This window comes from Dendrobates tinctorius, unplaced genomic scaffold, assembly GCF_039654945.1.
Source record: "Dendrobates tinctorius isolate UK_male_01 unplaced genomic scaffold, ASM3965494v1 ptg000022l, whole genome shotgun sequence".
Lineage (NCBI taxonomy): Eukaryota > Metazoa > Chordata > Amphibia > Anura > Dendrobatidae > Dendrobates > Dendrobates tinctorius.
This window is the reverse complement of record NW_027361690.1, coordinates 108,931,694-108,958,640: the sequence shown is the minus strand read 5'-3', so window position 1 is coordinate 108,958,640 and position 26,947 is coordinate 108,931,694.

Sequence of the window (26,947 nt, the reverse complement as noted above, 5' to 3'; positions counted from 1 at the left end):
TATATAGTCTGTGCCTTTAACAGAAGCAATGCATTATGGGATTGAAGCAGTGCTTAGTAGGAAGGAAGCAATGTATTCTGGGATGAAGAAGGGCCATTTTGCTTCTGTGTATATCATAGGATGCATGTGTTTAGCTGTCCTCCATCTTAATTCTCCAACTTGAATTCGTTATCCGGTTAATGCATATCTGGTAAGCTTAATCTTTCTTACAATGCAGTGTGTGCAGAGAGTTTATTAGCTGCATAGTAGTCAGTGCTCAGTAGACGTAATTGGACACCTGTGCTTTCTTTTTATGTAAATTGCATCACACTAAATGCTTCCTGTATCTGTGTTAACGGTTTGATCATCTGCCCAATACTTATGTATGTCATTGTATTCTTTACAGTTTTACCGCATGTTCTATACTCTTCACAAAGAAACAAGTTAGACTACAGAGAACAGTCTGCTTATTTTGGAAGACAGAGCGGTGGTTTATGCTGTATGCTGGATTGCACATCGTGTCAGCGTGCCTGAAGGCAGAATAGTAAAACAGATTGCCTTACGCCTGCGATAGTGGATTCAGGCTGTAAGGGACCGCTATCTCCCAGACTGCTCTGCACACGGGTACTACAGCAGCCGCCATACAGACGCAGGAGACAAGTCCAGGGCTCAGTAAAGGACCGCCAGTCACATGCGGTGATTGCATCGACTGTACGGGACCGCTAACACCTACAATGCTCTGCATACGGGTATCACAGCAGCCGCCATACAGCTGCAGAATGCTACTGCAGCCCGCCAAGAAGGGCTACATCTTTCCCGCCATGCGGAAGCCCGCCATACATAGACTGTTTCCCTCCGATATACTCAGCTAAATGCACAATGTCTCCGAAAAGCGCTTACTCACTCAAAATGAGGTCATGAGCAAGCTCCAGCAGGTCATCATTAGCAGAGCTAGCTGCTGTTGCTCGCGCCAAAGTCGAGGCAGCCAAAGCAAGATATTCCTTCACCGAACGAGAGATGCATCTAAAGCTGAGACAAGTAGATCAAGATACGGATACCGCACATCTGCAAGCTGAAACCGCACGTCTGCAGGCAGAACTAGAAAGACTTGCTGCAGACAAAGAGACAGCAGCTGCAATAGCTAAAGCAGAGTGCTTGGAAGCTATGAAGAATCCTGATTCTGAGAGACACAGCAGCATTCTCGGACCAGATCTAGAGCAGCAAGATCCAGAGCAGTGCATCGCAGAGTACGTCCGTCAACATTCTGGCGTGGATGACAGCCCTGAAGCATCTTATCGATCAGCCCATGCCGATTACCAGCGATCTAACCCCGAGCTTCGCTACCATAGGCGAGGAGACGCCCAGCACAGAGATTTCGACTACAGCTACCCTTCCACTGAAAAGAATGTACAGGTCCCATCCCGCCTTAAAGGGACACCTTCTTCACCAACAAGGTACCGCAAAGACTATCTGGAGTCACAAGCGTCTTACAGGTATGATGATGCACCACACACTAGACATGACTATTACACACCGGCTCGTGCCAGCACTGACGGAGCCATCAAAGACCTTGCAAAGTTCCTTGCCCGCCAAGAACTGGCTACAAAGGGACTTGTAAAGTTCACTGACAAACCTGAGAACTATCGGTCATGGCGAGACTCGTTCCGGAACGCTATTCATGATCTGGACCTTTCTTGTGGTGAGGAGTTAGATCTCCTGGTTAAGTGGCTCGGAAGTGAGTCAGTCGAGCATGCCAAAAGACTGAGAGACATTAATGTAAAACATCCTCGCACAGCCCTACATAAAGTGTGGGAAAGATACGATGAATGCTATGGGGCAGTAGAAGTCATAGAGAATGCTTTATATAAAAGAATTGAGGATTTTCCTAAGATAGGACCTAAAGGTTATCTAAAGCTTAGAGAACTGAGAGATTTGTTGAATGAGTTGCAGGTTGCTCAGCAGGAAGGAGACTTGACCGGATTGGCATACTTAGATACCGCTAGGGGTGTCAATCTGATAGTACAGAAACTTCCTTACAACCTACAAGAAAAGTGGATTACATGTGGTTCAGAGAATAAACACAATCATAATGTATCATTTCCTCCTTTCAATGTATTTGTTGATTTTGTCACCAAACAATCTAGGATTAGAAATGACCCTAGTTTTGATTTTACTCTGTCGTGTTCCACTGTCACTGGTGTCAAACCCGATAAGACACCCATGGCAGTCCACAAAACTAACATTGATTCCACAGGCCCTCCTCACAAGGTGAATAAAACCCCTCCAGATAAGAGCAAACCTCAGGATGTCAGTAAATATTGTCCTCTACACAAGAAACCACATCCTCTACTAAAATGCAGAGCCTTCAAGGGGAAGTCTTTAGAGGATCGTAAAGGTTTCCTCAAGGAGAGCAACATCTGCTTCAAATGTTGTGCCGCAACCTCTCACTTCGCCAGGAACTGTAAAGCTAGCGTGAAATGTGCAGAATGCAGCAGCACGCAACACAACACAGCCTGGCACCCTGGATCATCTCCACGAGTGTTGTCGCAAGCAGAGGAGCACGATGGAAAGCAGAAGGACACTGACGAAGACACCCCCGGATGTCAGCTCTAAATGTACTGAGATCTGTAGAGAACTCACAGGAGGAAGGTCCTGTTCAAAAATCTGCCTTGTCTGAGTTTATCCCGCAAGCTGCAAGGACAAAGCCTTCAAGATTTATGCATTCCTGGATGACCAAAGTAACAGGTCTCTAGCCAGGTCCATCTTCTTTGACAACTTCAGCATTGTAGGCCCTGGTTCTCCCAACACATTGAGAACATGTTCCGGTACCATTGAGACAGGGGTGAGAAAAGCAACCGGATACAAAGTGGAGTCCATAGATGGCCAGATCTGCCTATCACTACCGACCATTCTGGAGTGCAACCAGATTCCTGACAACAGGTCAGAAATACCTTCACGGGAGGTGGCAACATATCACCCCTATCTAAAGCGTATACCACCTGATACCTGAACTAGATCCAGGAACCCCAATAGCTCTACTTCTGGGAAGAGATATACTACAAGTCCACAAGGCTAGAGAATGTATAAATGGCTCTGGGAACGCTCTGTACGCACAGAGGCACGACCTTGGATGGGTCATTATAGGAGACGTCTGCCTAGGAAGAGCACACAAGCCGGCCTTAGTCGACAGCATGCTTACCAATACTCTTGAAAATGGACATCCATCTCTCTTCCAGCCATGTAAGAGTAGCTTTCTGGTAAAAGAGTTGCCACACAAAGCTCCTTTACCTTGTCCATTAGCTGATCCATCCTGTGAAGACTAGAGTTGAGCGAAACGGGTCGGTCATATTCAAAAGCCGCCAACTTTTGCTGAAGTCGGGTTTCATGAAACGAAACCCAACCATAGCGTGAGGTTGGCCATGAGGTCAGCGACCAGAGCGCCAAAGTCGCATTTCAAAAGATGCTTCCAGCGCCCTTTTTCAGCCAATGATGGAGGACGCACACTGTGGGCAACACGATGACATAGGCATCGGTCACCACCATATTTGAGAAGGGCATGCAAGTGATTGGCTGGCTTTGTGTGGCGTCACAGGGGTTATAAAAGGGCGTGAACACCAACCACCATCTTACTTAGCCGATCTTAGCATAGGGAGAGCTGCTGATGATGATTCTGTAGGGAGAGCGTTAGGCAGGGAAGAAGAACCAAAAAACTGCTTCTGCTGTTAGCGATTTCCACTTACAAAACAACACTTTGTGTGCAGTGACAGGGGAGGCTCTATTTTTGTGCATCAGCTCTGTTGGTTATTAGGCTGCCTTATAAGGCTCCTCTACTGGGCCTGAGACAATAGTTCTGCGTCCTCAAATCTATAGTGAGATTCAAATTCTCACCAATCCTATAGACACCCTACACCTTGTCATACACCATCCAATTTCAGTCTGTTACATTGAGGTGTAATCTCTACTGGGCCAGAGACAATAGTTCTGCGTCCTCAAATCTATAGTGAGATTCAAATTCTCACCAATCCTATAGACACCCTACACCTTGTCATACACCATCCAATTTCAGTCTGTTACTGTCACGACTAGCGACCGCGTTCGCGGCCGAGCCGGCGCCTCCACGTCGACCGACCACGCCGACGTGGGGCGAGCATCCCAGGTGGGAACGGAATGTGGACCCACTAGACCACAGGGGGGACCCTGGCATACCCAGACTAGGGAAGAGTAGTGACCGGGGTCTGTGGCAGCTGAGCATGTGGACGAGGATGCAGAACGACACCGCACAACTTCAGGTATAGACAAAGTTTACTTGAACAAGACATGGTACAGAAACAAAATAGTTATGCAAGGCTCCCGGTTCCGCACATCAGGGAAGGGTACACTTCTCAGGATAACAGACGAAGGCAGGAGGACATCACGGGTTGATGCAGTCCAGGATTGTCTGGCACGGGCATACTAGGGTGGCCTCTTCCTCAGGCCTCAGGCATAGCACAGGCTCAGCAGGAGAACATCAGACACCAACCTCAGACCGACTTCAGACGATGGCAGGGGTCATCATGGGTTGATGCAGTCTAGGGTCATCTGGCACGGGCATATCAGGACGGCCTCTTTCTCAGGCCTCAGGCATAGCACTGGCTCAGCAGGAGAACATCAGACACATACCCAGGACAGACGTCAGACGATGGCAGGAGTCATCACGAGTTGATGCAGTCCAGGATCCTCTGGCACGGGCATACTAGGACGGCCTCTCTCTCAGGCCTCAGGCGTAGCCCAGGCTCAGCAGGAGAACATCAAACACCGATCCCAGAAGGACGTCATCACTGGGTGGACCTCAGGGAATTGGCGGAACATCGGGACACAGGCAGGACATCAGGAACACGGACATCAGGACACCAGGAACACGGACATCAGGACACCAGGAACACCAGGCAGGACATCAGGACACCAGGAACATGGACTGGACATCAGGACACAGGCAGGGCATCAGAACTCGGATCTCAGAGAGAGCATCAGCACACTGGCATCGGACTCCGGACATCTGGCAGCGATCGACAGGATCCAGACATCAGGCTGCGGACATCATCTCCGGACATCAGGCCGCAGTCATCAGGCTCCGGACCACTGGCAGCGATCGGCAGGCTCCGGACATCGGGCAGGGAAGCATAGGATCCGAACATCTAGCAGATGACATCAGGCACAGCACATCTGGAAGGGGTCGTCAAACACCGGACATCAGGCCGTGGTCATCAGGCTCCGGATGAGAGGCCACAGTCATCAGGCTCCGGTCATCTGGCAGCGACCTAGAAAGGAACCCCAGCGGTCTGGTGCAAACCCTGCCGGGTTGGACTGGAACCGACAGGGAATTGCACTGAATCCCCAGCTGAGCACAGAGTGGCAGAAACTCAGCGGACACCACCCCGGACTCCTACTTCCAAGATGAACCCAGGTCAAATCACAGCAAGTCAGGTAGCAAAGAGTCACAGTCACTGGGCACAGGGTTCAAGACACGGAGGGACCTCAGGAACATCCCACAGAGGACACAGTTCAGACAGGGTCAGGTAAAGGAGCAGGTCCAGAATTCAGGGAACAGGACACAACATAGACGGGCCTGTATATGCAGCCTCCAGGAAGGGCGATCTGGGTATTACTGCCCCCAGAGCAGGCAGAGAAACAAGACACAATTCAGACAGGGTCAGGTGCGGGAACAGATCCAGGATTCAGGAAACAAGACACAGATTCAAGGCAAGACTCCACACAAACACAGGGACCAGGATATTCTGCCTCCTGGGAGGGTGGACATGGGCCAGGATATTCTGCCTCCTGGGAAGGTGGACAGGGACAAGGGCCAGGATATTCTGCCTCCTGGGAAGGCGGACAGGACTGAGGGCCAGGATATTCTGCCTCCTGGCAGGTGGCAAAACACAGTTCACATGGGGACAAAGAGCAACAGCTCCCCCAGAACTGATCGCAATCAGAGCAGGAGCTGAACACACATACATCGCTAGGTTCAGGAACTCAATGCGAAGCTCTGGCGACGCCGCAAAGGGGGAGGGAACTTTATATAGCAGCTGCCTCACAGTGATAGGCTGGAGCAGCAATTGTAGCACACACCCATTCCTCATAAAAGCAGGGGAGGTATGGCCGCGCGCACCCTAAGCAAGGCAAAACAAATCAGCATTGCAGAGGACACCTGGCGAGAGCTGCAAGCCTGAACAAACGTGGTAAGCCATACACAATGTAGAGGACCTATTAACCCATGGATAGCTTTCCACAGCAGCAGCCAGGGACCGCACCAGCGGGTGGTCTTGCAAAGCAGCGGAGCCACGCACGCATGTACTGTACGGCTACGCAGCGGGGCAGGGACTTGAGCAGCATCCATAATGGTAACAGGCAACAGTATCCCTGCTAGTTAGGAGGACAGGAGCAAAGGGTTAATGCAGACATGCAGAGTAACGCCGGGGAAGCAAAGTACAAACACACCGGCGTTATAGTTACATTGAGGTGTAATCTCTACTGGGCCAGAGACAATAGTTCTGCGTCCTCAAATCTATAGTGAGATTCAAAATATCACCAATCCTATAGACACCCACCACCTTGTCATTCACCATCCAATTTCAGCCTGTTACATTGAGGTGTAATCTCTACTGGGCCAGAGACAATAGTTTAGCATCCTCAAATCTCTAGTGAGATTCAAATTCTCACCAATAGTAGATACACCATCTACCTTGTTTTACAGTACCATATAGCTGGTGGTATTTTGGGTACATTTTCACAAAAATGAGCAAGTATGGTGGAAGACGCCATGGAAGTGGGCGGGGGTTGCCAGCTGGTCCTGATGGTGGTGGTGTTGCATCTGTTGCTAGTGGCAAAAGCACAATAGCACCTAAGGCAGGAGGTGTTGAGCCTGCGTCATCGTCTGACTCCACAAGGCCTCAAAGGCTCTCTTTTCTGGGAGTAGGTAAACCACTTTTAAAGCCAGAGTTTCAGGAACAAGTTTTGGCTTACATTGCTGACACAGCCTCCAGCTCTCTCGCCTCCTCTTCTGAAGTTTCAAAAAATAAAAGCACTGAGTCATCATTGGAGGCTCCTGGTCAGGAACAACATCTTTCCTTTTGTCCTTCACCCCTACCAAAAGTGAAGGATGTGGCAGGCCACACTACCGATTACTCCATGGAGCTCTTTTCATATACCATGCCTGGGTTAGCAAGTCAAATCGTGAATTCCCCAGTCCAAGATGAATCTGACATGGAGTGCACTGATGCACAGCCCCTGCTAGATTTTTCTGCTGGTACATTCACTCAGAGCACTACATTGTCCTCGCAGTGTACTGAGCCAGAATCTGACCCTGAAGAAACCCCTTCTTGCAAACTATACCACCTTACACGGTGACACAGAGGAAGGTGCACATGAAATTGAAGAGGAGGTGATGGATGACCCAGTTGTTGACCCAGATTGGCATCCATTGAGGGAAAAGGGTGACGCTGCCAATAGCTCAGAAGAGGAGGAGGAGGATCCGCAGCAGGCAACGACATCGCAACAGCTGTTATCTGGCAGGACCGTAGCAGTCCAAAAATGTTTTACAAAAAACAAAAGAGTTGCAGGACAGCTTGGCCAGACGGTCAAATTAGCACAGAGTGCAAGGTCTCAAAATGTCTTCCATAGTAGGAAGAGTGCAGTGTGAAAGAAAGAAAGTACTCATCCTCTCATCCGCATACACTGGCTTTGAACGCCCACATTGCCAAACTAATCTTGTTAGAGATGATGCCCTACTGGTTGGTTGAAAGCAAAGCTTTCCACAAGCTCATGGCCTACTCAGTACCATGCTATGACCTACCCAGTCGGCACTTCTTTTCGTGAAAAGCCATCCCAGCCCTCCACATGCATGTGAAAGACCGCATTGTCCATGCACTCAAGCAATCAGTGAGTGGAAAGGTGCACCTCGCAACAGATGCATGGTCCAGTAGGCATGGCCAGGGTCGTTACGTGTCCATCACTGTGCACTGGATTAATGTGGTGGATGCAGGGTCCACAGGGGTCAGCAGGCTGTGTTTGAAGATGATGTGTTTGGGAGACAACAGACACACCGCGGAGGTACTGGCCGACTGCTTGCAGCGACAAACTGAGTCATGGCTGGGCAGTCTACATCTTGAGGCAGGCAAGGTAGTTAGTGATAACGGCCAGAATTTTGTGGCAGCCATAGCCCTTTCAAAACTCAGACACATACCTTGCCTGACTCACACCTTGAACCTGGTGGTACAGTGCTTCCTCAATAATTGTCCGGAGTTAGCACCCCTACTCCATAAGGTGCGAAGACTGTGCTCGCACATCCGCCAGTCACCCGTACACTCCAGTCATATGCAGAAGCTGCAGCGATTGCTCCACCTTCCCAAGCACCGCCTAATTATCGACGTTGCAACAAGGTGGAACTCCACCCTGCACATGGTTCAGAGGCTGTGTGAACAGAGGCAGGCTGTAATTCATTTGTGGGTGGATGCACTTGCAGGCAGTTTGCAGGCAGACATGGAGTTGTCTGGTGTGCAGTGGTCGAAGCTGAAAGACCTCTGTAAAGTCCTTCAGTGTTTTGAGGAATGCACACGGCTGGTAAGTGCAGACGACGCCATCATAAGCATGAGCATCCCACTTATGCGTCTGCTCATGCAAACTTTGATGCACATTAAGGAGCAGGCTTCTGCAGCTGAGGAGGAAGAGGAGGAGGGAAGCCTTGTTGACAGTCAGCCATTTTCTGGTCAGGGAAGTCTCGTGGACGAGGTGGAGGAAGAAGAGGAAGAGGAGGAGGAGGAGGATGATTTAGATGATTATTTTGGGGAGGAGGATGCTTCTCAGAGGGCAAGAAAAAATGTTGACTTGGCAAGGTCAGGTGCAGGGTTTGTGCGTGACTGGAGGGATGTGGGTTTGCCAGAAAGTGCTCCTCCACCCAGCACTCGCAGTGCATCATTGACACCTGGAACATTGGCCCACATGTCTGATTATGCCTTGCAGATCCTAAAAAGGGACCCCCGCATTGCTAAAATGATGAGCGATGACGACTACTAGTTGGCCAGCATCCTGGATCCACGCTATAAAGGCAAATTCCAAAACATCATGCCACAGGAGAACCTAGAGCTTATATTGGCTAACAAACAAGCAACTCTGGTAAACCGTTTGTTTGAGGCATTCCCAGCACACAGCGGCGCTGATGTTTTTCCAACAAGCCATAGGTGGCAACATGAAACAGGTGTTTGTGGTGCACACAGCCGAAGTGGCGTTGGACACAGGGGTTTCATGACCATGTTGTGGACTGATTTTTCAAGTACCGCTCACACGACTGGTAATACTGCATCGATCGAAAGTGACAGGAGACAGCAGTTGTCAGCTATGGTAACAAACTACTTCTCCTCCCATATCGATGTTCTCCCTCACCGGTCATTCCCCTTTGACTATTGGGCCAGTAAACTTAATACCTGGCCTGAATTAGCACAATATGCCTTACAGCTCACTTGCCCTGCTGCTAGTGTGTTATCTGAACGAGTCTTCAGTGCTGCTGGATCAATCCTGACAGAAAAAAGGACCCGTCTGTCGACCCAAAATGTTGATGATCTAACCTTCATTAAAATGAACCATGCATGCGTTTCATAGGATTTTGTCCCACCCTCCCCTGCTGACACGAAGGTTGCCAGAAAAATGGCTTGCTTTTGTCCTCCTCTTCCGCGGACTTCTCCAATTACTCCATTTGCAGCTGCTGAATGTCCAACATCAACATATGCCAATTTTTCCACCTTCCTAACTGGGCTGTCTCCCCCCACAGGACCGGGGTCACCACCTGGCGCACGCACCCGTGCGAGTGCCGTTGCCCTGGACAGGTGGGTGGGCACATTGTTTGGCAACGGCACTGGCACAAGGTCCCTCATAATAGAATCAAGTGTCTCTGACTGTGGGGGTGCACACCCGCCGTCAGACACACCGGCGCACTATGAGGGGCCCTGTGCCAGTGCCGTCGCCAATGAGTGGGTCCCCCCTGCTTGCTCAGGATCACATCACTGGCAAAGTTGAAATACTTACCTCTCCCTGTTCCACCGCCGTGACGTCTTCCGCGTTTGCTGACAGTGACATTTTGGTCAGAGAGCGCGATGACATCACGTCTGCACGCCCTCTGCCTAAACAGTCCAAGTGCAGTGAGATGGAAGATGGGGACGACGAGGAGTCCAGACTAGTACAGGGATTCCCTAGCGAGGAGACTTATTTAATTGTTTTCAATGTTGGGACAGCTATTTTTGGGGAGCACTATACTCTGTAGAATAATATATGAAGCCCACCATACACTGGAGCATTCCAAAGGTGGACATCAGACACTGGAGCAGCATTTACAGGGCCCATTATGCACTGGAGCATTAGAAATGGAGCCCATTATATATGGAGCATTATTTGGGCCCAAAACACAGTGGAGCTTCATCCATGGGGACCAACATATACTGTGGCATTATGTGGAGCTCATCATAAACTGTTTCAAACATTATATGGGACCAATGATTCTGTATGGGGAAATATATGGGCCTCATCACTCTGCATAGCGCACTATGCAGTGGCCATAATACTGTATGGAGTAATATACTGTCCGTTTTTGGAGCTATTGGAGAATTTAAAATGGATATCAGTCATGAGATGTAAGAAGTGAAGTATTTTTCATTGTAGGAGAGGGAGGACTGGGAGCTTGCATCGCATCCAAATGAAAACCACTTTGGGCTGAGTTCATTAATCCACAGGTGGGTGCATGAATACGCTGGTGAGCACAGCAGATGTCCACAAGAAGAAGAAAGTTCGTTCAGCACACCGGCATAAATGAAAAAAAACTTTATTAGGCTAATATGCCATATTAAAATGCAAAAAACACCTGACGCGTTTCTGGTGCACAAAGGCACCCTTAGTCATAGGTAAATAAAAACAATATGCATAGAAAAATATACACAGGTTACAAACCAATCACAAAGCTTGCAATTAATTACAAAAAGTGGCAACACATGAAAGGAAGAGTAAGCGGTTCCTTGCAATGATACAGATCACTCCAGGATTGAAGTTCCCAAGGAAAAAAAAAAACCTTGGGAACTTCAATCCTGGAGTGATCTGTATCATTGCAAGGAACCGCTTACTCTTCCTTTCATGTGTTGCCACTTTTTGTAATTAATTGCAAGCTTTGTGATTGGTTTGTAACCTGTATATATTTTTCTATGCATATTGTTTTATTTACCTATGACTAAGGGTGCCTTTGTGCACCAGAAATGCGTCAGATGTTTTTTGCATTTTAATATGGCATATTAGCCTAATAAAGTTTTTTTTCATTTATGCCGGTGTGCTGAACGAACTTTCTTATTTTTCATTGTACTATACCACTATTTCTCTGCCGTATCAGAGTATCATGAATTGTGGCATGTGCTAAAGGAGCCCATTGACACTCTTTGGCCCTGGGCCCGTGAAACTCTGGAGCCAGCCCTACCCCCCCACAACTTTAGCCAAATAGCCCCCAGTTTTCAATGCCTAACTATTATTATAAAGTAAATTAAGGTTGACAAGCTTAAGTAATAAGAATTGATGTTTTTGGCATTAAAATGGGCACTGTAGGTGTGTTTCCTGTCCTCCACTCACTGCCGACTTTTCTTCCCCATTGACCTGCATTGGGTTTCGTGTTTCAGTCTGCCTTCGACTTTTCGCGATAATCGGCCGATTTCATTTGACCCGACTTTTGAGAAAGTCGGGTTTCATGAAACCCGACCCGAAAAAAGGCAAAGTCGCTCATCTCTAGTGAAGACCACTCATATGATGGCGACCAAGATCACATAGGGTGCACAGTTTTCTACAGAACAAAAGAGGACAACAAGGTAGCAAAGTCCATAGAAGACAGACTGTTTTTGGACATCATGGATTGAGAAATGGTAAGAGATGAGTCAAAGAGTTGGATGGCCCCTCTACCATTTAAACCCCAGAGGCAACGCTTACCCACCAGTCAGAAGTCTTGTAAGGGTTGGCACCATTGCAAACACGCATTTACCGCTCTGAACCTGGAAAATGCCAAAAACACGATAATTCGTACCATACAGCGTGAGTGTTAGCCAAAGAAATAGACAACCTCATCAAAGGTAAACCCATTTCTAGAGACAGTGTTTTGAAAAAGCTTGATCCAATAATTGACCAAAACGAGCTGATACGAATTGGAGGTCGTCTTCAGGAAGCCAAGGTGGAATTCATGGAAAAACACCCAGTAATAATTCCTGGCCATCATCATGTGACTACTCTGCTCGTACAGCACCATCATGTTTTGGTGAAACATCAGGGCCGATTGTTTTCCGAAGGGAAACTACGAACTGCTGGACTATGGATAGTCGGAGCAAAGAGATATGTGTGTAAACTCATTTCCAACTGTGTGACTTGTCGCAAACTCCACGGCGCGACTCAAAGCCCAAAGATGGCCAATCTCCCATCAGGCAGACTTAGTATGGATCCTCCCTTTACCAATGTTGGACTGGATGTATTCGGGCCGCTGTCTGTGGTTGCACGGCATACTAGAAGAGTCCAAGCCAACACAAAACAGTGGGCAGTTATGTTTACCTGCATGTCCATCAGAGCTGTCCACATCGAAGTGATTGAATCCATGGACACATCAAGTTTCATAAATGCACTCTGACGCTTCATTGCCATCAGAGACACAGTGAAACACATTCGCTCTGACAGAGGCACAAATTTCGTAGGAGCAGTGAAAGAACTCCAAATTCCTTCCAACCTAGACATTACCAGTGGAGAAAGATACCTGAGTGAACAGAGGTGTACCTGGACCTTCAATTTAACATACTCTTCTCATATGGGAGGTGCTTGGGAGAGGATGATAGGAATAGCACGCAGAATCTTAGACTCTATCTTCTTGCAAGAAGGTAGCACAAGACTCACACACGAAGGTTTGACTACATTCTTGGCAGAAGTTTCGGCCATCATAAATGCCAGACCATTGACTGCACTCTCCATTGATGCTGAAGATCCAACCATTCTCACTCCCGCCATGTTACTCACTCAGAAAACCGACACTCGTAGCGCTCCATTGGGAGAATTCAGCAACAAGGACCTCTGCAGACGTCAATGGAGATAAGTTCAAAGTCTCTCCAATACTTTCTGGGACAGATGGAGAAAGCAATACCTCGCCACCTTACAGCCTAGGAAGAAGTGGCAGATCGACAAGCCAAACATCAAACCCGGTGATATTGTGCTCATGAAGGACAGTCAGTCACATCGAAATGAGTCCTCTGGGCCTCATCACCAAGGTGTTCCCAAGAAAAGATGAGAAGGTGCGCAAGGTCGAGGTCAAAGTGAAGAAGGCTGGGGAGAGTAAACTATTCCTCAGACCAGTTGCGGGGCTAATTCTATTGCTTTCGCCTAAAGAGCCTGTAAGTGGCATCAGTTGATGACAAGCAGGGAGTGTTCTGACCTCTGATATAGGGCAGTCTGTTTTGTGTTATGTCCTCCGAATAGGGCAGTCTGTTTGTATTATGTGCTGGGTTAATTATAGCACCATCTAGTGGTGGCTGAATTTATAGCAGTGTCTTTAATAGGATTAAGCAATGCACAGGGGATTGAAGCAGTGCTTAGTGTGAAGGAAGCAATGTATTCTGGGATGAAGATGGGCCATTTTGCTTCTGTGTATATCATAGGATGCATGTGTTTACCTGTCCTCCATCTTAATTCTCCAACTTGAATTCGTTATCCGGTTAATGCATATTTGGTAAGCTTAATCTTTCTTACAATGCAGTGTGTGCAGAGAGTTTATTAGCTGCATAGTAGTCAGTGCTCAGTAGACGTAATTGGACACCTGTGCTTTCTTTCTATGTAAATTGTATCACACTAAATGCTTCCTGTATCTGTGTTAACTGTGTGATCCTCTGCCCAATACTTATGAATGTCATGGTATTCTTTACAGCTTTACCGCATGTTCCATACTCTTCACAAATAAACAAGTTAGAATACAGAGAACAGTCTGCTTATTTTGGAAGACAGAGCGGTGGTTTATGCTGTATGCTGGATTGCACATCTTGTCAGCGTGCCTGAAGGCAGAATAATGGAGTCTCGATTTTGTTAATCAATCAATTAATCTATTTATCACATATCTATCTATCAATCTATTTATCGCATATCTATCTATCTCTCAATCTATGTCATATCTATATCATATCTATGTCATACATATATCTACGTAGCCATCTATCTATTTCTTTCTCCTTGTGTGTGTATCTCTTATTTGGTACTTATTATGCTGTTCCCTAGATATATTTGCTCTTCAGCAGTTCAGCTTGTATATTTTACAGAATAAGTTTTGCCTTGCTTCATCAGTTAGCTGTATCGCTATTGTTAGACTTATTGTTATGCCATTTGCTGGCCAATATTTGTTACTCATGATTTCCGTCATTCTAATTTAGTATTCATACGAGTGTGTCTTCCCTGCAGCTTGTGGGTCATTTCCTCTTAGTAGCAATTTTCTTTTCTACTTTCTATGAGACAAAACACACATGTATCGGCTTGTGAAGGCATCCATATCTGACCACCACCAACAACATCACCACCAAATAAAACTGCAACCTGTGTCAGCGACTTCAGAGAAAGTTGCTGCATTGCACGCACAAGTATTGTGCTGTATCCAGGTTCTAAGAAACCAAGATTTGAATTGCACCAACTCTGTGGTCTTGCACTCAAGTCTACGGACGCTGAGCATGGAAATGGTCCTGTCTGCTCCTCACCTAGGAATACGGAGGTAGGAATTTTCACAGTCCTTTGTGATCCAGTTACACCTCTATTCACCTTATGTGGAGACAGGACACTTAGATTATTAAATAATTAAGGGATGGTTTGGATATTTTTGGTAATGAGGTTTTTTGTATGTAATTAAAGGTGCATTCCCATTTCCAAATGCTATCCCAATACGTAGCTAGTGTACTAATAATAATATTAGCAACTACCTACAATTAGAAATGTAGTATAGTTGTTCTAATTCACCATGTCGCTTACCCCATGTGCAGGGCATTGCAAAAACTTAGGTATCCATGGTTCCAAACACAAATAGCTAACTAAATGCAGCTATATGAGTGGTTGTAGCTACTGCAATGCCCTGGACATGTGCTATCAACACTATATTTCTAATTGGAGGTATTTGCTAATATTATTATTATTACACCTACTACATATTGGGATATGATCTTGGGGATGAGAATACCTCTTTAATCATGACACTTCGTAATTGCACACTGTATCATGTTTTTGGAAATGTAAGTTTGATACTCACCAGGTTTGTACCCATGTAATGTACGGCCACCACTATTAAGGCCTCTTTTACAGATTACTAGAAAGCTGTTAAAAACTCCCCATTTCCTAATAATTGAGCTGTAGATCCCAAGTAAGAACTTTTATAATATTCATAGATCACAATCTGGTCTGATTGACAACTCTGGTCTTGATCCAGCTCCTCCAGTTTTCCTTAGCCATTTTTCTTAAGTGGTTCATGTGGATGATGCATCTAGTGCCATCCACACAGTGTCCTGTCAAAGGCAGAGCATAATATTGTAATACGCATGTGACAGGAAACAGCAAAAAGCGCAGAGGACCCAGAGGTAAAGCCAGTGCATGTGTAAGGTGCCAGAGGGCGGTAGCTGTGGTAGAGCTGCTGCTCCATTACACCATGGCGCTTTATAGGAAGATCGTGTCCCCGACCCAGTATGCTGCCTCATGTAAAGTGTGTTACACTCACTTGCAGGCCACAGACCTCCGTTGCCTTCTGGTCTCCATCCTCGGGTAAACCTGTGCACACATCAGAGGACACAAAGTTTGTTTTAATGCTCACAAGTTTACTGGACAGTTCAAGTACATCCGATCGTGACATACAGTACCAGGTACAGCACGCTCCAATTCTTGTTTCAGTAATACAGTACATTTTTCATTTCACTTTCAGTTCCACTTGGACTACCTGTTTGCTTAATGGTTCATTCAGCCACAGTGATATTCTGTCCAGCCCTGCAGTATTAACGAGATCTACTATCTTTCCCAAAAGTTGTTTCACATCCATCTTCCGCTGTATAGAAGGGTTTAAGGTACTCTCCAAAGTAACGGTTTTGAGCCGTAGGCTCCGGACATTGCAGGAATGTCCGCAAGGAGTCTTGTAAGGTTCAGCATTCTAGTGTGCTGTAAATGGGGGCTTAATAGTGGTGACCATACATATATGGGGAAAACCTGGTGACAGGTTTCCTTTAAATCTTGTAAACTGATGCATTTCATGACTGCATTTTCGATACTTGCACATTACACACTTTCTCATTGCACTGTTTTTTTTTCGGAGCTGAAACAATGTATTGAGATGGGTCAATGCAATAAATTGTTTCATTTAATGGCTCTAATGTTGCTCTCTTTCTACAAATTATATGTCAGCCTTAGCCAAAAAGACATAATTGGTCCATTCACATAGACATGGACCAATGATTTGTGTACAGTCCCTAAGGTCATAACTGTAGGAATCTATAGATAATCTGTCCAAAGATGAGTATTAGCTGAGGACTAACTATAGAATTTGGAAAGTACTTGGCCAACAGTTACCTTTCCTTGTGCCAAATTAGTAAGCATACTTATACTTACCAGACATGCATGTTTATTGGCATAATAGATGGACCACCCTGGATTCACTTATCTCCAGGGAGCTGATAGTGAGATTGACAATACCATGTACCTTGTCAACTTTCCTCTGTGTCAATATGGTTAACATCGATATAACAGCCTTTCTCACAGCCAAACCAGATCTCCCACTTTGCACTGATGAGGGGCAGTACCCCGAAACACAGTGTCTGCAAATGGAGTTTCTGGTTTGGCTTTTATCCTAAGTCATGTAACAAGGCTCGTTAAAGGGTCAACATTGACTTTTAGGATTGCTACCTCCAATAGGTGGCACTAGAGTTCTAGTCCGCTTCCTCTCTGAAGAGACAATTTGCATAATTAATATGGTTAACCAATCACATTTCAATTTCTCGAATACTTTCATGCCTCCAGTCATTTGTTTCATTAAACTATTCTACTTTCTCTGGCATGAAAGCTCTCTTGGAAAGGTAATAAAGAAAAAGCACTCACCCATGTACAATGCTGGGTTTCACATGAATATGTAAATGAATGTTACAGTGAATCCTTTAGCAGCACTAGCCAGGTGTCCTGCATATCTGCAACTCATCTGCTTAGCAGTATTTGTAACAAACAGCATTATTCCAGCAATATACAGTATATTTAGAAAGGCAGACGTGAGCATAGGTGTGTAAGTAAAATCTTATCCATCAGTCCAGCAAATTTACTTTAACAAAAAAAATTATTTTTGAAATAATAGGTAACACTACACACCGGAGGAGGGATTTTCCAAGCTTTCAGTATAGATTACCTATACTAAGGGTACATCATCAATATCAACTCAACAGGTATACAATTCCTTGCACCCCTTTTAACTTATAATGATATTCCATTTGAATAATACATTTTCAATCTCAAAAGCCTGTAAAAAACCATTAAGCCATTTATGTATATGGTAGCTACCTGTCCTGAGGTGCACTTGCAAGACCATTTTCTTTTGTTCTGGCAGAGAGCTAATTTGCCTATTTTTCTCCTAATGTGCATTGCTAATAAGACACCACACTCATCAGGTCTAATTCTCATTCCAGCATTTTTATATTTCACTGTTTGTTGCTATCAGTAATGAATGTTCAGCACATGCATTAAAATACTTTCCAGTCGCTGTCTTCTGCTGTTCCAGTGTTGTGCCATTTCTTCTTATTAGGCTCAACCGGTGAGGTGAATTCTTTATGCCTTAGGGCCCCATTACACGCTTCAATGTCCCAGTGATCCCACCAACGATCCGACACGGATGGCATCGCTGGAACATAGTTAGCTGATCTCTGGTGAGCTGTCACATAGACAGACTCACCAGCGATAAGGACCAGCGAGCAAGCTGGTATCCACCAGGGTAAACAGCAGATAACTAAGAGCTGCGTGGCTCTTAGATACCCGCTGCTTACCCTGGATACCAGCTCCCAGGGTCGCTGATCATTGGTCTCTCGCCCAGCAGGAAACCAACGATAGAATTATGGCCCAGACCATTAGGCAACGATTAATGATCAGCCAACTGATCGTTGATCGTTGCTACAAGTCACACGCAACGATGTTGTTTCGATATCGCTGCAATGTCACCAAACTGGTGATGTTGCAACGATATCATTCACAATATTGTTGTGTGTAATGGGGGACTAAGGTCCATGGTCCATGAGAGCACACGGACCCCAGATATTGATGCAGTAAGTAGAAAGGCACATGGACTTATCACACACAGGAATCTCAGGAGCAGCAGGATAGATAAATTGGAACCCAGCAGGGATGAATGCAAGCCCAAACACAAAAGCACAGATTGTGGAGCACACCAAACAAACTGTAGGACTAGAGTCTCGATACCAAGGCACAGGAATGTGAATTAATGGGCCTTAAATACACCTAAGGAGATGATGTCATTGATCCATACTGGGCAACTTGCAAAGCCCAATCTGGATCACAACAGATGGCAGCAGACCCAGGGGAAAGAAGCAGAACCCGGGATACCAGAGACAGGTGTGTAACACTTCTCCTTCATCATGTGACATCAGTTCTGACTTGGCCAACTCCCACAACTGTTAGTTCCTCTCTTTATATAAGTATATGAGAGCCATGTTTTGAGTCTCATAGACTTTGCAGTTGTGACCAATCAACTCACTAAAATCTCTTCACTACAGTCACATGATCCAGGAGAGGACCAGAGCAGCACTGGAAATAGCAGAAGACAGCAGTAAGTATTTTAATGCATGCACTGTATATAAATACTGATATCATACAAATAGTGAAATAGAAAATGTGGAGTGGCACTTTAAGAAAAGCCAGTACTTCTCTAAAGCTGAATCAAGTGCTACTTCAGGCAGCCAGACTGTACTCCACGCTGACGAGCAGAAAGCACACATAAACAGCTGTCTGTACATGAGATTTTGGTTTAAATATTATCTCTGGTCATGTTACAAGGCTAATTGAAGAGATAGACACTGACTTATAGCTTGGGTGGTTACCTCTCCTGGGAGATATTTGCAGCATTTTTATTCATTAAGAACAAGAAAAAAATAAAGCCCTGACACAAAGTCAAGTGGATGGGGCTGAGCTGTAAAGCCAAACTCAGTAGGCATATATGGTGTTGTGTCTAGTAAATCCAGGACTATGACAATAGAATTCCTTGCAGCTACTTAGTTCTCACAGGTTATCAGATGATCGCAGCTCCAAATCTCCTAAGGGGAATATAAAATAAAGTTATAAAAAAAGTTTTCAAAATCTGAAAAAAAAATAAAAAGATACACAAAACTTCAAATCACCCCTTTTTTGCCACATTGAAAAGAAAACTAAAAAAATAAAAAATACGTATTCATTGTATCTCTGTGTTCAGCAATGTCGAATCTATCAAAACATTAAATAGATTAATCTGATCGGTAAACAACATAACTAGAATGAAAATCAAAATGACAGAATTATGTTTTTTTGGCGCTTCGACATTGCAAGAGGCGATGAAAACAATGTAGCTACTCCAAAAAGATATCAAGAAAAATTCAAGCTCAGAGATCTTGCCCAACCCCAGATCCCAAAAAATGAAAACATTTTAAATCTTAGAAAATGGCAACAAAAGCAAATTAGTTTCATGCAAATTTCCCTATTTTTTTATCTCTTAAATAAAAAAAACTAAACATGTTTGGTACTTGTGTAGGGTTGAGCAGGTTCGCAGGATGCAGTGACGAGACACTAGACGACTGATGGTTTGCAAAATAACTTTTATCTAGTTTTAGCCACTGGGCTTGTTTGAAGAAACATAAAATTGTGAACCAAACAAAACAGTCCACGCAGGGACTCAACAATCTTATTCAAATTTCTAAAGCCACTTAGCCTTCCAGGGACTGCTGGTTTCGTGAGCGTGGCTGCGTTGAGGTCGCTGAGGGAGCTGTCCTGAAGTCTCGCTTCCCCAGGAGGAATGGGGCTCAACAGGCCCTGAAGAAAATGATGACGGTGGGGCGCAACAGGCCCTGAAGAAAGCAATACCGTTGGGGCGCAACAGGCCCTGAAGAAAACGATGCCTTTGGGGCGCAACATGCCCTAAAGAAAGTGCAGCCGCTGGGGCGCCACAGGCCCTGAAGGAAACGCTGCCGCTGGGGCGCAACAGGCCCTGAAGAAAGCGCTGCCACTGGGGCGCAACAGGCCCTGAAGGAAACGCTGCCGCTGGGGCGCAACAGACCCTGAAGAAAGCGATGCCGTTGGGGCGCAACAGGCCCTGAAGAAAATGATGGAGGTGGCGCGCGGTGATGACGCAGTTCCCCAGATGACCTGTAGCCGTCCTTTATCAAGGAGTCACTCCCAAAGCCAGGGTAGCGAGCCTTTTATCTCGCCTGTGACGAGGTGGCGTATCTTCAGGCCGGTGACGGCCGGGTCGACGTGATGGGGGAAGGCTGGGGGGAAGTGCCCAGGGCTCTGTGACCTGGTTTCGGGTACTCACGGCCACAACCTGAGGTAAAGTTCCTCTCTCGCCAAGGCGGGGGGTAGCGGGGATGCTTCTCTCAGAACGGGAGAGGGGAGTCGTCTCTGGGAACAGTCTCTCACGTCTCTCTTGTCGGTAAATGTCCAGCTTTTTCCTCGCAGGCTCCTCTCGGTGCCACAGCAAGTCACCCTGCGTCCTGCCTTCACTCGCTCTCTTTCCCAACTGCCACTTCAGCGCGTCCCCTGCTCTTTTTACCCTAGCCCCGCCCCCTGTTGCCCTGACAACCTCAGTCGCATGTCTCCCTTTGTAATCCCCCTGATCTTGTTCATACCGTTCGGGGGGGTTTGCCGGCTGTTGACCGCTCGGAGCGTCTAAGTTCGACTGGGGTGGAATCTTCTGGGGTGGTGGACGTCGGTGGGCTGCATGATGCCGGTGGGTTAATTGTGTCAACTGGCTCATTATTGGGTGAAGGGCCCTTGGGAACTGGAGAGAAATCCTCGTCGTCCGAGTCCCAGCATATGGACTCCGGTTCAGATGTCTTCGGGACAGGTTCCAGTTGCTTCGGGTCGGTGGAAATACACGGGCGTAACATATTACGATGCACAATGCGGGTGGGCAGTGTTTCATCCTGCTCGGGCCGTATTTCGTACGCAGGTCCTTCTGGATGGATACGACGTAGTACCCGATAAGGACTCTCTTCCCAACGTGACTCCAGTTTATTCTGGGGGCGTTGATCTAGTACAAGCACACGGTCCCTGCTTTGGAGATGAGGAGGGGAAGCTGTATTCTTCCCTGGGTGTTCCTAGTCTTGAAGTTTGGTATGTACAATTCGGTGAAGAGTTTGCAGTCTGTGGCGATGATTTCGGACCCAAGACGACACTCCGGTCCAGGGCCGAGGCTCTTTGGGGTCCAACTCTACCTCCGTGATCCCTTTACCCTCTCGTCCGAACAGCAGAAAATAAGGAGTATAGCCCGTAACTTGATGTACTCGATTATTATAAACCCATACTAATTCAGAAACATATTCAGGCCAACGAGCTTTCTTGTCACTCTCCAGAGTGCGTAGCATTTGAATCAATGTCCGATTAAATCGCTCACAAGCCCCATTCCCTTGCGGGTGATATGGTGTGGTCCAGGATTTATCAATCCCATAAAGATGATGTAGTTCCTCCATAACTTTCCCCAAAAAACATGCCCCCTGGTCGGAATGAATACGTTGAGGACAGCCGTACACTTGTATAAAGTTTCTGCAAATTGCGGAGGCGGCTGACTCCGCTGTCTGGTCTCGAGTAGGGGTGACCACAGCGAACTTGGTGAAATGATCCACCATGACGAGGCAGTGTTCGTATCCCTGGAATGCGGGACCAATGTGCAGATAATCCACCGTCAGGAGCTCAAAGGGTTCTGAAGTCACAATCGTCTGTGTTGCGGCCCTCTGAGCAGGTGGTTTGGCCAATTCACATAAGCGGCAGGCACGGCAAACTTCGTCCACAACAGCCGACAAGCGTGGGTGATAAACTTTCTGTTGTAACCATTGCAAAGTCTTTTTGACTCCAAAGTGGGCCCCTTTTTCGTGAGCCTCTCGAGCCAGTTCGTGTAGTTGAGCTCCGGGCGTAACCACCTGCCAAACAGTCATTGAGGTTGTTTGCGAAGTGATTTTACGGTACAGTAGTCCCTTTCGGATAATCAGTCTCTCCCATTGTCGCAGCATCAGCGACAGGTCTTTTGTCAAAGTTTGTCGTTGAGTATCAGTGGGTAATTGACCAGCGGCGACCCATGTCCGGAGAAGTCCAACTTCTTCATCTTCTTGTTGCTGTTGTATCCACTTATCCCGAGATTGTTCCAGGATGCCCCTGTGGGCCTCTGGAGAAGATACTTTTGCATCAACATTGGTGAGCACGGCAGCGGTAAGAGCGAACGGTATTTCTTCTCCTTCTAATTCTTCATCTCGATTCTGTCCGGGAGTTGTATGTCGAATCCTGGAGAGAGCATCTGCATGAACATTCTCGGCCCCTCTTTTGTAAATAATCTTGTAATTGTACTTCGCCATTCGGGCCACCCATCGCTGCTCCAAAGCCCCCAACTTGGCGTTTTCCAAAAGAGCCAGTGGGTTGTTGTCAGTTTGCACTACCACCTCGGAGCCCGCTAGGTACTCTGCGAATCTCTCCGTCATAGCCCACACCACTGCGAGGAGCTCGAGCTTAAAAGAGCTGTAATTGTCAGGGTTACGCTCGGAGTCATGGAGTGAACGGCTTCCATAAGCGATCACCCTCTCCCGGCCATCCTGAACCTGTGACAACACAGCCCCTAGCCCGTGAAGACTCCCGTCAGTGTGCAGGATGAACGGCTGAGAGAAATCCGCATAAGCCAACACTGGGGCATCCGAGAGTGCAGCCTTGAGGTCTCGGAAGGCCTCTTCCTGAGGGTGTTGCCACTGGATTTTTCGCCCATTGGCCCCAGCGGGAGCCCCCTTCATCAGGTCATGCAGGGCTCGAGCTCGACATGCAAAATTCTTTACGAAACGACGGTAATATCCAGCTAACCCCAGAAAAGCCCGCACGTCTTTCACCGTCTCGGGGGTAGGCCATTCCTGGATAGCAGCAACCTTCTCCCGGGATGGCCTCACACCCTCTGCCGAAACGACATGACCCAGATACTCAATCTGAGAGCGAAATAGGTGGCATTTCTGAGGCTTCACCTTCAACCCGTACTTTTGCAGCCGGCTGAGTACCTGTCCCAACCGCTTCAGGTGGTCCTCGAAGGAGGCGGCATAGATAATGATGTCGTAGGTAGATCAACGTGGCCTCAAAATTGAGATCCCCTAAACATCGCTCCATCAATCTCTGAAAGGTCCCGGGGGCGTTGGCCAGCCCGAATGGCATACGATTAAACTCAAACAGTCCCATGGGCATTATGAACGCCGTCTTAGCTCTGTCCTCTTCTGACATGGGCACCTGCCAGTACTCACTGGCCAAGTCCAGGGTCGAAAAATATGTTGCTTTGCCCAATGCAGACAGAGATTCCTCTATGCGGGGCAGTGGGTATGAGTCTTTAATAGTGCAAGCATTCAATTTACGATAATCCACACAGAATCGTAGTGTACCATCTTTCTTCCGGACCAACACGATGGGGGCCGCCCAAGGGCTTTGACTTTCCTGTATCACCCCTTTTTGCAGCATCTGAGCCAGCAAAGTTTTCACCTCTTGATAGAGTTGTGGCGGGATCTGTCGATATTGTTCTCGTATAGGGGCTGCTCCTGCTGTGGGGATCTCATGAGTGATGGCGGTGGTACACCCAAAGTCGTCCTCATGGCTAGCAAATACTTCATGGTACTGTCCCAGCAATGCTTTTACTTGTGAAAGTTGGGCCGCAGTTAGTCCAGAAAGCTCGGCCCGCATCTGCTCCAAAATATTTCGGCCCTTCTCTTGTGTCGAGACTTCGTGGGCCTGTAAGGTTCGTATTGTTACCTCCCAAGGATCCTCGGGGTGTACTCGTAATTGAACCGCAGGAGCGGGCAGCACTTCTTCTAAAGGCTTTACTAGTTTGGCCAGTACAGTCCGTGCTTTCAGAATGGTATCTCGGTCTTCAAGGTTAACGCAGCGGACCAGGACGGTTCCTTTTCGCACCGTAGCGAGGGAACGGGCCACCAGTATGCCAGGAGGTAAGTGCTCTGAGTGACACGGCTCCACCTGCACCTCTACGCCCTCCAAAGGTATCAGGGCCCGAATTGGCAGGGCCACCACTGTCTGTCCAGGAGGCAGCACAAGCAGGGGTGCCGCTGACGCGATGACCTTGCCCAGAGCCTCACCCTCCTGGCAGTCCCGATGCACCCGCGCACCTCGCACCAGCTGCTGGAATACCTGTCCCTGAGCTGTGCGAGAACCCCACTGCTTCAGTGTCCTTTGTGTGGGATCATTAAGCAACAGGTTACCAAACTCTTTTAAAATATTCATGCCTAGGGTGACGGGGTGTCGTTGATCAGCTTCTCCTTGAGTCAGCACCACCCCTCTGCGGCCGATGATTTTTGCGGTTCAGCAGCCGCTGGGGCCAGGTGGCAAATGGGGGCAACCGGGTCCTCGGAGGCTGGAATCACAGGGCCCACTAAGTCGGCCGCAGTCGACTCCAGCAGCGGCATAACCGCGGCCTCAGGACAGGCCGCGTCCACTAGTTCCAATGGAGCCGGAGTAACGGCCGATTTCAACGATGCAGCTGCTATTAGCAGGGGAAGCGCAGCAGCGTCTTCTTTGGGTGAGCTCTGCACTGGTGACTCCGGGCGGGGTAGTTCGGGGACATGAGCGGGGGCCTCGCTCAGTTCTGCATACATCACAGGGCCCGATGTAACTAGGCCTTCTGGTGTGCAGGGGGCCGCGTGCTGTGACAGAATGGTGGGGGCCGCTTGCGGAGGCACTGGTGGGTCAGGGGGTACTCTCACCTTTCCCGGCGCTGCGGCCTCCGTCTCACCATCACGCGGCTTTCCCCGCAGCCTCCGTTCCTCGCTCCACTGTCCTGCGGGCCTTTCCTCCAGACTCGGGCGCTCCGCGGAGAAGTCCTCTGCCGGTATTGGTGGCGGCCGCTCTCGCTGACTCCGCTCAGGCTCCGCTCCCCGGCTCAGCAACCCGCTGCCTGCCCATGGTTCTACAGATGACTTCTGGTGCAGCTCCATCTCCTGCCGCCATTGCCACTCTAGGCGGCCAATGCCCCGACACCCGCAGCATCTCATACCGTCGGTTGGGCAGCACTCGAATGGCGTCAGACAGCCTCAGCCAAGTTTTTCTTCTGTGCCACTCCCTCTGTGAGGTGGGGTGTCGTCAGGCCTCTCCACCCACCTGTCAGGGTCCAATATATGGAAGCGTCGATCTCCAGGCACATACTGCTTCTTTTTGGGGTACGTTGGAGGGGGTCCCAGTCCATTCTGAATAACTGCGAACACCCGGACCTCTCCTCTGCGCTAAAGCAATATCGCCATACTGCACAGTACATGGTACCGCCCAGGATCCTCTGCTGGCCACACAGATCCGACACAGCGCTCCCAATTTGTAATCCACAGGTAAGCCAATTGTAATCCACAGGTATTTACAATCCAATCAGCACAGTCCAAGTCCTTCTCCATCCTTTAAGGCAGGGCTGCCGCAGAAGATGATGTATTAGCGGCGGTGATCCTGCCGACTACGCCAAATGTAGGGTTGAGCAGGTTCGCAGGATGCAGTGATGAGACACTAGACGACTGATGGTTTGCAAAATAACTTTTATCCAGTTTTAGCCACTGGGCTTGTTTGAAGAAACATAAAATTGTGAACCAAACAAAACAGTCCACGCAGGGACTCAACAATCTTATTCAAATTTCTAAAGCCACTTAGCCTTCCAGGGACTGCTGGTTTCGTGAGCGTGGCTGCGTTGAGGTCGCTGAGGCAGCTGTCCTGAAGTCTCACTTCCCCAGGAGGAATGGGGCTCAACAGGCCCTGAAGAAAGTGATGATGGTGGGGCGCAACAGGCCCTGAAGAAAGCAATACCATTGGGGCGCAACAGGCCCTGAAGAAAACGATGCCGTTGGGGCACAACAGGCCCTGAAGAAAGTGCAACCGCTGGAGCGCCACAGGCCCTGAAGGAAACGCTGCCGCTGGGGCGCAACAGGCCCTGAAGAAAGCGCTGCCGCTGGGGTGCAACAGGCCCTGAAGGAAACGCTGCTGCTGGGGCGCAACAGACCCTGAAGAAAGCGATGCCGTTGGGGCGCAACAGGCCCTGAAGAAAATGATGGAGGTGGCGCGCGGTGATGACGCAGTTCCCCAGATAACCTGTAGCCGTCCTTTATCAAGGAGTCACTCCCAAAGCCAGGGTAGCGAGCCTTTTATCTTGCCTGTGACGAGGTGGCGTATCTTCAGGCCGGTGACGGCCGGGTCGGCGTGATGGGGGAAGGCTGAGGGGAAGTGCCCAGGCCTCTGTGACCTGGTTTCGGGTACTCACAGCCACAACCTGAGGTAAAGTTCATCTCTCGCCAAGGCGGGGGTAGCGGGGATGCTTCTCTCAGAACAGGAGAGGGGAGTAGTCTCTGGGAACAGTCTCTCATGTCTCTCTTGTCGGTAAATGTCCAGCTTTTTCCTCGCAGGCTCCTCTCGGTGCCACAGCAAGTCACCCTGCGTCCTGCCTTCACTCGCTCTCTTCCCCAACTGCCACTTCAGCGCGTCCCCTGCTCCTTTTACCCTAGCCCCGCCCCCTGTTGCCCTGACAACCTCAGTCGCATGTCTCCCTTTGTAATCCCCCTGATGTGATTCCTTCAATAACTCTGATGGCGGTCCCCCTGGTTCCGGCCCAAACACTATATAGGGGTCCTCCTCCCCACACTTGCGTACTCGTACTGACCTGGAAAATTGTAATACTTTCTTCAGTTTTACATAA